The sequence below is a fragment of the Pseudorca crassidens genome, chromosome 8 (genome assembly GCF_039906515.1).
Source record: "Pseudorca crassidens isolate mPseCra1 chromosome 8, mPseCra1.hap1, whole genome shotgun sequence".
Lineage (NCBI taxonomy): Eukaryota > Metazoa > Chordata > Mammalia > Artiodactyla > Delphinidae > Pseudorca > Pseudorca crassidens.
In genome coordinates, this window is record NC_090303.1 from 76,077,463 (window position 1) to 76,094,886 (window position 17,424).

The 17,424-nt window shown below is 33.6% G+C and overlaps 1 long non-coding RNA gene across 1 annotated transcript in view; it reads right to left on the bottom strand.

Moving 5' to 3' along the window:
* LOC137228624 (uncharacterized) overlaps positions 1 to 17,424 on the bottom strand; it is an 86,468-nt gene that overhangs the window by 21,487 nt on the left and 47,557 nt on the right. Inside the window, exon 2 of the long non-coding RNA XR_010945322.1 lies at positions 5,694 to 5,788. This is a non-coding gene — a long non-coding RNA (uncharacterized lncRNA). The remainder of the gene's footprint in view (positions 1 to 5,693; positions 5,789 to 17,424) is intronic.

Consider the following 17,424-nt stretch of genomic DNA (forward strand, 5'->3'; position numbering starts at 1 on the left):
ATTCTTACTTGATCTATATATACATATATATATAGTGGAGGATTTCTAGATCAAGTGAACAAAAGTCATTAACCTGAATCATGAAATAGTTATGACCCTCAATCAATTCCCAGACCTGAGCCAGTTTACAGAACCATATCTTTTTTTTTTAACAGACTAATAACTTAAAGGTGGGTTATATGTACTATTTCATTTAATACTCTCAATAATATTCACCCTATGGGGTGAATATTATTGTTACTTAGTTTACATATGAGGAAATTATTGCTCAGATTAATTCAGAGACATTTTTCTTTAGGTAAATATTCATAAGGCAGCTGAATGAGGATTTGAACTTAGGTCTCTAGTGCTTTAAAATCTCATATTTGTACTGTTCCAAACTGCAACATATTGTTCCTAGTCATTGGATCTAAATGATTCTTCCAAAAATAATAATGTAATCCACTTAGTTGCAGTGAGGAATCTTATCTTACTATATAAATCATTGTGCTGAATAGATTAGAGGACCTCAAGCCCAATATTTTCCCTTCTTCCCTTCCTGATTACTCTAAGATAAAGATAAGTTTGGCTCCAGTGACAATTTAGGAAAAATACCTTAAAATCAATTGAAATAATTATTAATCTAGTTTTTTTAATGAAATATATTTGATATAAAACATAATGACTTTATATTGTCCAATCTGTTCATCACAACATAAGGACCCATTAATTTAAGGAGAGTTCTTTAAGTCATTTCTCAGCTCTTACTTTAGAGGAAAAGAAAAAAGAATTCTGAGTCAATCTCACCAAATGACTCACTGAAAGAAGGTACAAAGGGAATCCATAATCACTACCTTTCCTCTGTATACCTCTGCTTTAAACCAAGGCACGTTCTTTCAACGCAAGACTTAAGGCTTCTTTCTGTAGTTCTCCTCAAGTATCTCTATGAACTATAATTGCTAATATTAGAGCTGCTGAAGGTAACACTAACAAGGGTTTGAGAAGAAGGCTGTCATTATTCTTAGACACCTCTGCATAACAGTGAGCGCACCCATACTAATTAACCAAGGTTAGAATTATATTGAAAAACCCCCCAAGAATAAGGATTTATCACTTTCTTTACATGTTAAGATTCAGGAATTTACAAAAGAGGAATTTAAAAAGCTAACTGAGAAAATAATCCTGCAGTTTTAGGTTGTCTCCTTAAATTTGACACGGATAATTTGAGACTCTAAAAAAAAAAATGACCAAATTTTCAGACCCAGATAATCATTTAATCAACTTAATTTCATTCTTATCAACATAACTTTCCATTCATCTCATCAAAAGTGTCTGGCTTACGATGAGATACATTTCCACCAGCTAAGAACTAAGTTTCTTCTCAGTATTTCCTTTCTATTGAGGGTTTATTTTCACCTAATATAATCAACCCTGTCTTGATGCACAGTAATCACCTAATCTTAGCTATCTTTTGACAAAGTCCTTCTCTTGTTCATTCCAAAAATAGATAGTTAAAATCTGGGGTGGAATATACTGAGCTTCCTAAAATCAGCAATGATCCTAAAATGTAATTATGGAAAAATATAACTGAGCCTCCAAGATAAACAATTATGGTTATATGTTGCCAACCATACTGGGCTCTCTAGGGTAAGCTTCCCAATAAATAACTTATTAGAGATGATGGAGAAGTGATAATTCTTGGGTATCTCATTTAAAGGCAGAGGAAAATTTTCTGATGTAACTTAATATTTTCCAATTTTGATTTAACTCCTATATATGGGTGATGAATTATATATTGCAATTAATGTTTTCTAAGAAATATGCAGACATTATATTAACAATTTCTTGAGCTATACCTCCCCTCAGTTGACATAAAATAGAATTTTGGGGAGACAATAAAATGTAAGGCTCTGTAATGATATAGGTACCATTTTTCCAGATGGAGGATGTATAGATTGGAAGGATAGATTTTTGATGGGCAGCTCCACCATGGAGGAAAACATTTTGTCAAATGCATCAGTGAACTCTACCAAAAATTGCCAAATGGCATGTGAAAATGGATTTTTGCTTATATTTTGTTCTAGAGATATGTAATCAAACATTGACTTAATGAAGTAAGGTTCAGCCAAAATAAACTCTGGTCAAGCCACAGGAGACACTCAGGAAGCCCATGCACTGCTTGCTCAAGATTAAGCCCCATCCAAGATGCCAAGCCTTAAGCATTGTTTATCATAGGAAGATATCTGTCTTTTTATGTGGCCCATAGAATGGTATCTAATAATAGACTTTGCCCATGTTCTTCAAGAGGAGGATCTAACTGCTTCCCTAGAAAGAATGGTTTTCTCAATAGTTCTCTAATTATTTTATGAAGATGTAAATTAAGCTAACCTACTGTCTTTAAAGACAGGGACTATTTATTTGAAAGACAGAGGTCAAAGAAGACAGCACTATAACATTTTTTTCCTTGCTCTTCAGACCAAGGATAGGCCATTTCATATAGGTAAGGCTCTATGGGGTTTCTTATGCATAAAATGACAAGTGTGGCTAATGAAAAATTTATTCTCTGCAATGATTTTTTATGCATTTAACCAAGTCCTCAAGGCAGCGTCAGGACGTATCAGAGGATTCACTGCAATGTCCTTGCTTCTTGACACATAACAGGAAACTTCTGCTTTTTGGCTCTAAGTTGTGCTATTAAAGATTGGAAATATTAGCCAGGCTAAGAGAGACCTAATAAAAATTTACAGAGCAATGATCATTGCTAACATTTGCTTGTGCTATTTGTTGAAAATAATATAATTACATGCCCTAGAATTCTTTGCTCTTTACATTCAACTCATAGAAGAGTTCCACAAACATTTGTCACAGGCCAGCTTATTCTCCAATATTTCTGTTGGCTGTGAGATTTTGGCTATGTCCTTTTTCATGGTTTTAAACAGTCTCCTGACATTATTGAACACATTTCCCTAATGAATGAGACAACCATGAAACTATAATTGGTTGCTAAACTCAGAGTGAAGGGGTAAAAATTTCAATATTTAAAAATTAGTAATAAAACTGGATATAAATAATGAGGTGCATATAAACAGGTAAATTTCAATGACACTTTATGCTTTGTCACATCTCTAATCATGGTGAATTATTTTAATTTTTTTCCCTCCCTTCTTTGGAATGGACACCATATATCAAGTAAAAAAGGATTACTACCTTAAATTAAACTTAATTTATAACTTGATGTAAGATGTCCATTCCTGCCTCTGTATTAATACTTGCTGTAGTTGTCTCAAGTATTTAAAAATGCTGAAATGGAACAAAAAGACCCAAACTACATAAGCCACTTTCTGAGAAAAGAGGGATTCAAAAAATATCAGTTAGAGGGAATCTTTAACTTTATTCCTTCAATGGAATCTTTCTTTAAACTTTTAATTCTTAAATGAAATCTTGCTGGAAACATCATATATAAATTATTTAACAGTGGGCTGCTCTGATTAAGACAGTGTAGGAAATATGCTCATTAAGAAAGTACTATCAGGGAAATGCAAATTAAAACCACAATGACCTACCAATACATATCAACTAGAATGATGAAAATTAAAACAAATAAACAAACAAGCAAACAAAACAGACCATACCAAGTGTTGATGAAGATGTAGAGTAATGAGAAATTTCATATATTACTAGTGACAATGTAAAATGATATAGCCACTTTTAAAATAGTTGGGCAGTTTTTTAAAATAGTATACATATACTTAACATATGATCCATTTACATAAGAGCTATTAAAACATATGCTCATTTTTACACATATTTTCATAGTACCTGTAATATAGTAACTGAAAAAAATACAAATATACAGCAGGAGGTGAGTGAATGAATAAATTAGCGTATCTGTACAATGGAAAATTATCAGCAATAAAAAAGAATGGATACATGCAACACTATGGGCAATTCTAAAAGCATTGTACTTAGTGAAAGGAGTCAGAAACAGAAAAGATTATGCAATTTTGATACCTTTTAAAGGAGATTTTGAAAGGCATATTGCCTCTGTCATGACAGAGATGGGCAGTTACCTTGGATTGGGAGCAATGGGGAATTGACTGCAAATGTTCATGAAGAAATGTTTTGGGGTGATAAAAATGTTAATCTTGATTGCCACCCTGGTTACATGCTTACATATGTCAAAACTCCTCTAACTGTAAAGTTAAAATGGATACATTTTACGTATGTAAATTTTCTCATAAGAAATTTGATAAAAATGAATCAATGAAATAAAAACCATCAAATAACATTATCAGGGAGCTATAAAATTCAAACTCCTTATGCTTTCACAGACATATCTTTACTGTGATCTATTTAATGTTAGGTCTTAGGTATTTTCTGTAAAAGCAAAAACAAAACCATATTAGTATAGGAAGAGTATTTTTTATTTTCTATAATGTAATTTTTTAAAAGTATCCACTATGTCCTACAATTATCTTTTTAATAATTCTTTTTAGAATTTGCATTTATAATGTTTTTATCCTTTTAAGAAAATGAAGCTTTTTTTTGGTATCACTACCTTTTCCTTTAGACACTACACATTTAATTTGCACTCAAACAATATAATCTTGGACTAGATAGAAACTATATTTTTGCTTTCCTCATTTTACATTAAAGATCTTATTATATTAGATTCAGTTATCTTATTGTATATAAGATCTTTAACTTAATCTGCATCCATTTATCTTAATTAAAAAAAAATAAATACTTTAATTGCCAGGAAATTTACCTAAAATAAATATTAAAATTAGCTTTCTGTTTTCATAAAATTATGAAGTGACTGCAGGGTTTTTTTCCTTTTTAGCAGTAAGATACATACTTTTCCAAACATAGATACTACAAAACATATTGGCAACATATGGCAGATTTATTCAGAAAAGTCTTTTTAAACAGGATTCTTTCATTTATTTGCCAAAAATATTGTTGAGCACCTGCTTTATGTCAAGCACTATTTAAATACGTAGGATGCATTCATAAACAAAGCAGACAGAGATCTCTGTTCTTATGGAAGTTATATTCTAGACGCAGGGAACAGATAATAAGCACAAGAAATATGCAAATTATGATATATCCTAGGAGATAATAAGAAATGTAGAAAACAGGAAAAGTAGAGCAGTATAACGAATAGTGAATGTAATCAGCAGTATGACCTGGTGAGATTGGAACAAAGACTTGAAGAAGGTGAGAGTGAGACAAAAACACTTTGGGCAAAGGTAATGCAAGGTCAAAACCCTATGGCCAGATGGTGACTAGCGTGTTCCAGGAACATTAAGTAGCCAGTGTGTTTAGCATGGAATGAGCTGGTTGTAGAAAGAAAAGACATGCAAATCTGCAGTCCTTAAGCAAATTTTTGTCTCTATTAGCAAACCCTATAAACTTCTGTCTAGCACTTCTCTTTAGAATATTAGGTCACTAAGTATAATAGTCTTTGGTTTTGAGGTCCCAGCCACAATTCCGAGATATAAAACTCAGATATTTAATGGTTTCATATGGGGAGTTTACCCTGTAATCCTAACAACATATATATTCCAAATTTATCCTAGAAAAAGATTTCCTTTATTTTAAAAGAAGAATAACATTACCAAATGATATAGGTGGATATTTTAGGAGAAAAAACATTTAGAAGATTATTTTCTATTTGTAATACTTAGAATAAAAATCAGGAGGCTACTCACTATATATCACTGACAGCTCTTGAATTAGTTTGCCGTGCAGACAGGTGCTCTTCACCTAGAAGGCATAGATTTGTAATGCCAATATTACTGAGAATCTGAAAGGAGAAGAATGTAAGAATTAGCACTATCACAATAATATTTCTAACCTAAATACCTAGGCAAATCATAGTGATATTTTCACTCATATGCAATAAAAAACTTGAGAAATATTTATGCTATCATGACTTATATTATGGAAGTCATGCAGTTTGACTAAGGCATATTAATGCTTATAAGTGAAGATAATAACATGAAATCTAATACTTCCTGTCAATACAGCTGTGAATAAGAAGCCAACTTCAAAGTGAAATTAGCAGTAATAAGATGATTATTAAGAAACAAATTTGTAAAATGCACCTTATAGTACAAAGGAATTTGATTAAATAAGAACTCAAAAATCTCAATACAGGTTGCTAATTTTCCTTTATTATGGTGACTAGCAAGTGAATAGATCTTTGTGATTTGTGTTCCAGGCAAAGCGCAGTGTACAATTCAATTCAAATTGACTATATATATATATATTCAGTTTTTGTTACATCCAAAGATGTGTGAGTATAATTTATGGGTGCTTTTGTGCTACATCAGCAAAGTTCAGTGCTTTTGCTTGTGACAGTATGGTTTACAAAGCCAAAAGAATTTACTCTCTGGTCCTTGTAATAAAAAGATTGCTGGTTCCTGATCAGTCTATCTTAGGGCCATGAGCCTAGATACCTCACATAGTCCTTTCAGCTGTATAATACTCACACCATGTGAAGCATGGGCTAACATGACAAGACTTCACCTAAAAAGCAAGGCACAGGGTGCTTCTGTTCTTAGATTCTCTCTAACCAGTTGAGTGGTTTCTGTGATTTCCCTCATTTTTGGGACCCAACTCTGAGGGTGTAGCAGAACCTCTCATTAGAATCTAATACTGTGTTTCCCTTTGATTTATCTCTCTTTATGAAATAGCCCAGGAAAATCTTGTTTCATAGAGGGTAAGAAAACCAATTATGGCTTATAAATTATAAACTGATAGGTGACCTTCACTATCCACTTTCCCTTTCCTTTACTATGAAATCCCCTGAATTTTAATTGGGCCCCTTGACATCCAGAAAAAAATTCTATATTTCACAGCCTCATTTGTAGTTAAGTGTGGCTATGTTACCATGTTATAACCATAGATGTATGAGCAACTTTCAGGTTGTGCCACTAAAAGGAATGGCTTGCCTTTGGTATGGTATAATTTTCAGAAGATAAAATCATGACAATCAAAAGACAAATGGAAAATAAATATGTACCAAGGATTTATATATATATATATATATATATATAGACACACACACACTTTTTTTTTTTTTTTTTGCGGTACGCGGGCCTCTCACTGTTGTGGCCTCTCCCATTGCGGAGCACAGGCTCCGGACGCGCAGGCTCAGCGGCCATAGCTCACGGGCCCAGCCGCTCCGTGGCATGTGGGATCTTCCCGGACCAGGGCACGAACCCATGTCCCCTGCATCGGCAGGCGGACTCTCAACCACTGCACCACCAGGGAAGCCCAAGGATTTTATTTAATGTATTAGTTAATGAGGAAACAAGCAGTATGTTATGACATGGTCAAAGGCCATCTGTAAATCATGGATTTCAAAGGCAATTTAACAAAGAAAATGTTAGAATAATATTACTGGATTAGATACAAAATTGAATAATGTCCACAGGGCCAAAACATTAGCAAACAATTTCACTAAATCTGGGATCAATTAATAATAGTGAGATTAACTAACTACATTCTCCAAACAGTGCTTGTGTGGACTTTGCCTCTCTATAACATAGAAAAGATTTGCCATTCAAATTTTAGTTTTGCCTTGTTACTAAGTTTCAGGTAATTTTTCTCTCATGTTCCAGTTCTCCTCCTATGCATAGAATGTGGCCAGGAACAGAAGCAAACACCTTGATGCTAAAAGATGAAACATGTATCTTAAAAATGACAGGGAAACAAATTAGGAGGATTATGAGTACCTAGAATCATCAAGCATATATACATTTCCTTGGAATTTCACTGGAATTTTATGTATATAGGACAACTGTCCTGTTTAAAGTGTTCTGTGTTCTCGACAGCTAAGTCTTTATTGTAACTACCATAAAATATTCTAACAAAAGTGGGTCACTCACGTAAATAAAAATCTAAAATATATTGGCTTAACGTTTGACTGTAAGGCATCGAGGAAACATATAATGTGTACTAGGAAACTGGAAAACCTTGTTATTCTGAAGCAAGATAAAACTGTGGCTTGCAATATTTTGGGAGTCAGGCCAGAAGCCAATTGTATTTAGGAGACATGGGGAAATGTTTTAAAATTAATAATATTGGCCTGTGTCAGTTTCTCTTTTCCACTTTCACTAAACACCTAGAACTGAGAAGAAATCAAGCTACTAGGTTTACTTACCTTGAAGGAAGGGATACAACTTTGCTAAGTGGACCTCCTACTGCCTATAGCCTACAACCTATCTTGAGTGATAAAACTATAATTTGGGGCTTCTCAGGGATGAAAACAATAAGCTATTGTGTACTCCTAAATTAAAGCAGTGATATGAAGAGGCTCTAAAAGAGTCGACATTCTGACCACAACCTTTTCTTGAGCAACTCTCATCACTTGTTCTCTGACATACAATGATAGTCAAACTATCAACATACTGCAGTAAATGTATTGCTTTCACTGCCAAGGCTTCAGTTTCCCCAAGTAAGTGTCTATTTTGTTGGAGTATCAACCCATCTAAATAAATGACAAGACTTTTGACATTTAAGAACCATTACAACGTGTTATCTTTACTTGGTTTCTTGACGAGACCTATTAAGGAAACTTTATCACTTGTTCATTTTTCTTATTGGACATCTACTAATAGAATTTTTTTATGTGAAGGAAATCACAAACACGTGACTGTTCAACGCTGAAGGAAACTTTTGTATTCCCAAATTGCACCAGCAAGAGTTGTGTAATCACCAAGAAGGACCAATGATCTAATGTCTCTTCATACGTGGCCATGAAGGATAGTGGACAAGAAGATACTTTCAGAGACCCAATCCTGACTGCCAGATGTTCTAAAGAAGATTCTCACTACAATATTTCAAGAGGGATTTATCATTACAATTGACTGACAATATTTCTCATTCTTTCTGTTTCTGAATGGAAGTTTAAAAAGTGCACTCTTTTTGTTTCTGCTACACTATTTGAGATAGAAGGAGGCAGATAACATGCTTATTAATTTTTAATTCATCAATCACATATGGATCTGCTGGAGAGGAGTACCCATAACCCAGAGGACTTAGACCTTGAGATGAATGTAGTAACTGGATCAGTCATTTGGTTGTCTTGTCTTGTGAAAATGTTGAATGTATTTTCTGTGTGTATATTTTCAATATACCAAAGGGGTATATTGTATTAGAGACTGCTGTAGAATGTATCACTTTCTTCTTCCTTTAGAAATAGAATCTTCAGATTTTAACTGACCACTGGCTATGCACTCTTTTTTGAACATACACCCCTCCTCCCACAAAGCTACAGTTCCTAGTCCGCCTTGCAGCTGGGTGTGGTCATGTGTTCTGGCCAGTGAAATGTGAGCAGATGTGAGATGGGCAACTTCTTCCAAAACATGGGCATGTCTTACACTTCCTATATTTTTCATTTCCCAAAGGCTGTAATGTGGACCTTGATTATGGGAACTGAAGATATAAGCTGTGTGTTGAGGATGTCAGAAAACAAGAGAAACAATCTGGGTCATCAACATGGCCAAGCCTCCATATTAGACTAGACCACAACCTTAGTCTCTTATGTGAAAGTGGAAAATATTTTTACCTTGTTTAAGCCACTGTGTTTTTGGGTAGCTTTCATCTGAGATACTTCCAAACTGCCTAAATAATAAAAACATTCTTTCAAATATAGTATGTATTCCCCAGTCTTTCAGCTTCTTAGCTTTTTATATTCAAAAGCTTGGGCTCCTGAAAATCAAAAACACTGATACCCTAGAGAAAAAATCCTTTAGTTTTGATGTTTTCCTCAGGTAATGGATGCTGCTGATTCTTTGAAGGAAGGGCAAATAGTGTTAGGAAACTATGTATGTACATGTGTGCAAGTTTACACCAAGAAATATTCCAAGATATTATTCTGCTTTAGAGAAAAGTCTTTTAATACCATTTACTTCAGTTCTGAGAGCAATGCACATTACTGTTTCGTCCCCCTCCCTCAAGAATACTACATCATACTGCATATTACTCCTAACAGCTTTATTTACATTTTAAGACATCACAAGCATACTCCTTGTTAGTTCAACTACTCCAAATTTTTATTACATGTCTCTGTCATTTCTAACTCTCATTGTTCGCAAAATCGTTTCAAACTTTTTTCAGTACCTTTAAATATCCAACCCCCTACCACTTCTTTCATGTGCACCTCATGGAGAAAAATTTAAAGATATTAGATTCAACTCCATCAAATTCTCACTATCACATCTATAAACTGACGATCTTTTGCACATCTATAGCATCAGTCATTCTTTTCAGATTAGTTTAATTGGTATAGCTATGCCTCCTTTTAGCTAAGGCAAAGTAATAACCTAGGCTTTAAGTTCTCCCACTTTTTCCTGAACTTTATATATCATTTATCACTTCTTTCTTCTTTATATTCATCTATTTTAATTGGGTTAATTCCATGATTATTTAATATAACTTAAAAAAATTCTTCCCTTTGAACGTGATGTATATGTCTATTCGATTGTGGTGATGGTTTCACAGTTGTATGCATAGGTCCAAACTCATTATGTTGCATGCATAAAATATATGCAGTTTTTGTATTTAAATTATGTCTCAATAAAGTTGTTTTCAAAAAATCTCCCTTAACTCTTTATTTCCCTCCATCAATGGACTTATTTACAGATAAACTACTAAAAACATCTTTTAAAGCCACAGAAAGATTTGTTCACTTGGCACACACATTGTTCCACTACAACCCATGCAAATTTGATGAGTTTTTCAGTCATTGTCTTTCTTCTTTATTCCTACAGCACTCTCATTGCACTTTCTCTTGTTATTTTTCCCTGGACTCTTTGGTTGCTCCTTCTCAGTCCCCTTTCCTGACTTCTTTCTAGAGCCATGGAACGGGGGATTTCCTCAAAATTCTCATAACTCTCTCTCTAATTCCTTTTCTGAATGGAACATTTTACATATTATAATGGGGAATATAGAAAGGGTTTTGGGTATAAAAATAAGGGAAATAAGAGAGAGAATAAATATTATGAAGTTAGTTGTTGGTAAAAATGATATGAGGAATTTTAATGGAAAAGGAATTTTAAATGGATATTGAATGGTAGAGAGAATTTCAGTATACAGAGATGCTTCATACATAAAATAATAATATTTATAAAGAGATCAAGATAGAAAAGATCAAGCCTTTTTTAGGAAAAAGAGGTAATTGTTTTGACTATTGCAAAGGAATCATGTAAATAAAATAGTGGATAGTCAGAGTAGACAGATTTAGGCATATTTCTGAATTGCTTAGTACAAGATTAAAAATATTGAAGTCCTTCTTATTTCTTCCACAAACATAAAATATGTGCCTGTGGAGAAATAAAGTTTTTTTTTAAATTTTAATGACCTTGTTAGGTTAAAATTATACAAAAGGGAGCAGATTTACCTAGGAAAATGTGTTACTATGACATTCTGTACTCCTATCAAAATATGCATATTACATTAAACTACTTATTTTCATGACAGAAATCATGGCTTCTTCTCCCAGGGTGTCATATACTAAACACTTAGTAAACATTTAATTAATAAACAAATAATTTTGTCTCTGGAGTATAAAATCAACTACAATATGTGTTTTGAATCCTATAAGCAAACTAAAATTAAAACAAATTACTAGTGTTACCTGGAACTTAGTTTACAGAGTATCAAACAAGTTTTGATCATTTATCTGGAATGAATAGCATTATATTTAAGAAATGGTTCATAAATAATGAAGTTTATCCCATAAATCTATCAAATTCTAGGGGTTGCTTAAGGCAGCTTGGGAAAGCCTCTGAGGCAACATCCTCTGCATACAGATGATTTCTGTATCATCAAGTGTCTAGCTAAATTATTTTTAATTTGAATGTTATACATGGAAATACAAAACAATACATGATTTATGTCATAACTGGGGTTTGAAAGCACTGAAATGATCCAGACCAGAGATCAGGATGGGGCATCTAAGCAGGTATTCAGAGTTATATATGGGTTTGCCTATGGAAAGAGTCAAAGCAGTGATAGCCTGGATGGTCTGGTCTAGAACAGGCAAATGGGATATAATACCAGAAAAAAAAATGGATCCAAGAGAAAAGTGATTAAACAAGGATGAAAAATAATTAAAACCCAGTTTTCATAAGTCATGTTGGTAGTATAATACCAAGTTATCAATGTAGACAGGGAAAAGGCAGGTAAACCTTTACAAGTTAAAATATCAGACACTAGAAGATTATTGGCATCTAGAATTATGCCAACTGGTATGAGGAAACCCTGGAAAGTGGGACCACAGTCTCAAAACTGGTTTAGAGATTCACTCAGGTTAAGAATCTTTCATTAATCTCACCCAAGTCCTGTATAAGTTTCAGAGCATGGTTCAGGGATGAGCTTTCAGGATGGTGTGAGAATAATTGATCTAATAGTCACAAAGGGATATTAATATGATTACTCTTCCTTCTTCATCTGCTTTCTTAAAGAGAGTCACCACTGTAAACATTATTTATTCTACTTTGCTGTATGTGATTCTCTGTAAATAGTGTATTTGTTGGGGTCCAGTATGGAAACAGAGCCCATGCCATGTAGTAGTAAAATAGAGCAAATATAAATCTGGGAACCAATTAGCAAGTTTGAAGAACTAAAATCCAGACAGAAGCCATGAAATAATACAGAGAATAATAATAGTAATGTTCTATTTCCCTTTAGGATTATCAGGATGAAGAAAGAGATGCTTTCATTAGGGTCTGTATCTGTGAAGGCAGATTCTGTCCAGAGAGAACTGGAGCCATGGAAAACACAAAGCCAAAAAAGGCAGATGGGATTCCATGCCAGTACCACCCTTATGTGAGGCCCTGCTGAGTCCTATGCTTTATTAAAATGTATTTAGCAAAGTATGAAATTTGAGTAATAATTTTAGTGTCTTTGAAGTATCAGGCATATATCCCTCAAATATAATGGATATAAAGAGCAAAATCTTAATTATTCTTTATTGTAAAAATGACACTCAAAGTATAGTACATGATAGAAGAATGTCCCTTTAAAATTTTCTACTGACTAAACATATTAGCCAGTTATATTTATCTGGGTCAGAATTAAACATCAGTGTGGCATTATGTCTATCAAAACAATAATTTATTAAAAATTTCAACTTGTGGAATGTTATCAAGACAAAATAAATTCAATAGAACAGTATAATAAGTTTTTTTTCTTTAGCCATAGAATCTCCAACTTGCCCAGTATATTTCATGTATTTTAACATTTGACAGATTTCAGGCTTGATACATCTTATCTATAATTCTACTGGCAAGGCTGATGAAAAAAACTACTTTTTCCTTAAAAAAGGTCAGAATGCAGAGAACTTTACAAGGAAAATTTTCCATTTCAGTGTTTGAAGAGCTTAAATGTGTTTCTTACTTTAGATAAATACTTCTCCAAATAAATTTTGCTCACTAATTTCCTTTGAGACTGAACTTGCCCACTTGTCATTCAGTATATTCCTGGAGAGTAATTTTGTTTTGTTTTCTGACATTGATTCCATTTTAAAATTCTGAGTTGAAATAAAGATAGCCTTTCCCCTGAGATTTCAATTTGCTCAAATTTCTCTTATCAGAATTTTCACTCTTTTAATAGGCTAGACACATTTTTCAAATATTTAATTGTCTTCTAAATTACTACATTAACTTGCTATCTATTAAATTTTAGGATCCTTTGTTTTACAAAAGCAGTATATTTTAATTTTTTCCCAGGTAGAATTTTTTTCAATAAACTTTACCTTATTTCTCATTGGCTCCTTTTCCAGAATATCTCAGAGAGTTTCAGTCTATTTCTCCACGTATAGCTGAAGAATACTTTTTTGTGCTTTTTTAAAAAACTCAGAAACTATAGTAGACTCTATAGTAAGCAAGGAAATGGTATATCACTACTTGCTCAGGAAACATTGTAATATTTTTCCTGCTTTTCTATATTGTGAAAGTAGAACTTTGACTTGATTTGGAATGATATGTATGTCTCATACTTTTTTCTACCTCTGTTGTATTAAGCTGGAAAAGATAAGACTTTGACACTTATTCCAAAGGATTTCATCTGAAATGTTTCCCACAATTCTAACAATAAGGATTCGGTTCATTTCCTGATGTCATTAAATAGAAAACCCATTGCTGACTGCATTTAATTCATTTTGCTGCTTTTCTCCTTTAGAGTTACACAGATTCAGGTCATTTCAAAATAGAATTTCTTTCTTGAACATTTTTCTATCTGAAGGTACTGAATTTCGCTGGCATGTAACCCTGGCTCTGCCAACCATGGTAGTCTGTCCCTTTTGTATCATGACTAATGTAACAATAAAACAGATCAGGACAAGAGCTTGGAATGAAGTTGGTTCTATTAATTCTAGGTTTCCTTATCCAGGGCTTATGCTCTAAAGGAAATATAAATTTTTCCTCCTACAAAATTGTGTGAATTACAATAGGTACTTGAATAGGGTAGTTATGTTGTCAGAGACGGATCCTATGCCTGGGCTCAAAATTATGCGCTCTCAGTCACCAAGACTGATCTAAGTATTGCTGCTGCTAAATATCCAACCTAACATCAAATAGAGGTCAATTATGAGCCCCTGATATAGCATTATCACACAAGGAGGGCAGCAAACCACACAGTAGCAAATGGACACTATACCTCTTTCTACCTTTGAGGGGCAGCAATGCATTTTAACAGTAACCAGCTCTTTTTAATTTATTTTACTTATGCATTTATTTTTATTGTGGTGAGAACACTTAATATGAGATTCACCCTCAACAAATTGCACAGAATACTGTTGCACAGCAGATCTCTAGAACTTACTCATCTTGTAAAATTGAGACTTTTTGCCAGTTGAGCAGCAACTTGTTCTTTCCCCCTCTCCTCAATCGCAAATCTGCTCTCTGTTTCTATGAATTTGACTGTTTTATGTTCCTCATATAAGTGGTATCATGTAGTATTTTTCCTCCTGTGTCTTATTTATTTCTCTTAGCATAGTGTTCTCGAGTTTCATTCATTTTGTTTCATATAGTAGGATTTCCTTCTTTTATAAGGCTGAATATTCCATTGTATGTGTATACCACATTTTCTTTAGCCATTCATCTACTGATAGACATTTTGGTTGTTCCCACCTCTTGGCTATTGTGAACACTCCTGCCATAAACATGGGGTGCCAATATCATTTTGATATTCAATTTCAAATTTGGAGGATATATAACCCAAAAGAGGATTGCTGGATCACATGGTAGTTCTATTTTTAATTTTTTGAAGAAACTTCATAGTGTTTTCCATGGTGACTGCACTATTTACAGTCCCAACAACAGCGTTACAAAGGTTATAATTTTTCCACAATCTTGCCAACACTTGTCACCAATTTTAAATTTTATAATACCCATCGTAACTGGTATAAGATAATATCTCATTGTGGTTTTGATTTGCATTTTCCTAATGATCAGGGATGTCGAGCATCTTTTCATATACCTGCTGACTATTTGCATGTTGTCTTTCGAGAAATGTGTATTTAAATCCTTTGCTTGTTTTAAAATTGGGTTGCTTGGTTTTTTGTTTTGTCTTTTTGCTGTTGAGTTATAGCAGTTCCTTATATATAAGGATATATAAGCTACAGTAATCAAGACAGTATGGTACTGACAGAAAAACAGAAATATAGATCAATGGTACAAGATAGAAAGCCCAGAGATAAACCCACACACATATGGTCACCTAATTTATTACAAAGGCAAGAATATATAATGGAGAAAAGACAGCCTCTTCAATAAGTGGTGCTGGGAAAACTGGGCAGCTACATGTAAAAGAATGAAATTAGAATACTACCTAACACCATACACAAAAATAAACTCAAAATGGATTAAAGACCTTAATGTAAGACCGGACACTATAAAACTCTTAGAGGAAAACATAGGAAAAACACACTTTGACATAAACCACAGCATGGTCTTTTTTGACCCACCTTCTAGAATAATGAAAATAAAAACAAAAATAAATAAGTGGGACCTAATGAAACTTAAAAGGTTTTGCACAGCAAAGGAAACCATAAACAAGACAAAAAGACAACCCCCTCAGAATGGGAGAAAATATTTGCAAATGAAGCAACAAAGGATTAATCTCCAAAATATACAAACAGCCCATGGAGCTCAATATCAAAAAAAAAAACAACCCAAATAAAAAATGGGCAGACGACTTAAATAGACATTTCACCAAAGAAGACATACAGATGGCCAAGAAGCACATGAAAAGATGCTCAACATCACTAAATATTAGAGAAATGCAAATCAGAACTACAATGAGGTATCACCTCACACCAGTCAGAATGGCCATCATCAAAAAATCTACAAACAATAAATGCTGGAGAGGGTGTGGAGAAAAGGAAACCCTCTTGCCCTGTTGGTGGGAATGTAAATTGATAGAGCCACTATGGAGAACAGTATGGAGGTTCCTTAAAAAACTAAAAATAGAACTACCGTATGACCCAGCAATCCCACTACTGGGCATATACCTTGAGAAAACCATAATTCAAAAGGACACATGTACCCCAATATTCATTGCAGCACTATTTATGGTAGCCAGGACATGGAAACAACCTAAATGTCCAATGATAGATGAAGGGATAAAGAAGACGTGGTACATATATATGATGGAATATTACTCAGCCATAAAAAGGAACAAAATTGGGTCATTTGTAGAGATGTGGATGGACCTAGAGTCCGTCATACAGAGTGAAGCCAGAAAGAGAAAAACAAATATCATATATTAATGCATATATGGGGACTCTAGAAAAATGGTACAGATGAACCTATTTGTAGAGCAGGAATAGAGATGTAGATGTAGAGAATGAACATGCGGACACAGGGTGGGACGAGGAGGGTGGGATGAATTGGGAGATAAGGTTTGACATAAGTACACTACCATGTGTAAAATAGATAGCTAGTGGGAACCTGCTGTGCAGCACAGAGAGCTCAGCTCAGTGCTCTGTGAAGATCTACATGGGTGGGATGCGGGTGGTGGGAGGGAGGTCCAAGAGGGAGGGGATATATCTGATTCACTTCATTGTACAGCACAAACTAACACAACATTGTAAAGCAATTATACTCCAATTTTTTAAAAAAGGAATTAATACCTTAAAAATATAAAATTAAAAAAAATTTTACCATTCACAAACTGATATTGATATAATTCTCTCATCCAACTGGAAAACAAAAATAAAATTATAATTTTCTTTCATAGCAAGAAAATCCTAATACATTACATTTTTAAGTAAAATTTACACACAGACACTGTAACAAAAAGTATATTAGAAAAAAGATATGATTTATATCATTTTTTCAAACAATAAAAATAGAATTCCGAAAGTTTGAAATGAAAATTTTTAGATTATCTCTAGATATTTCAACAATGTACAGGGACAAATTAAGA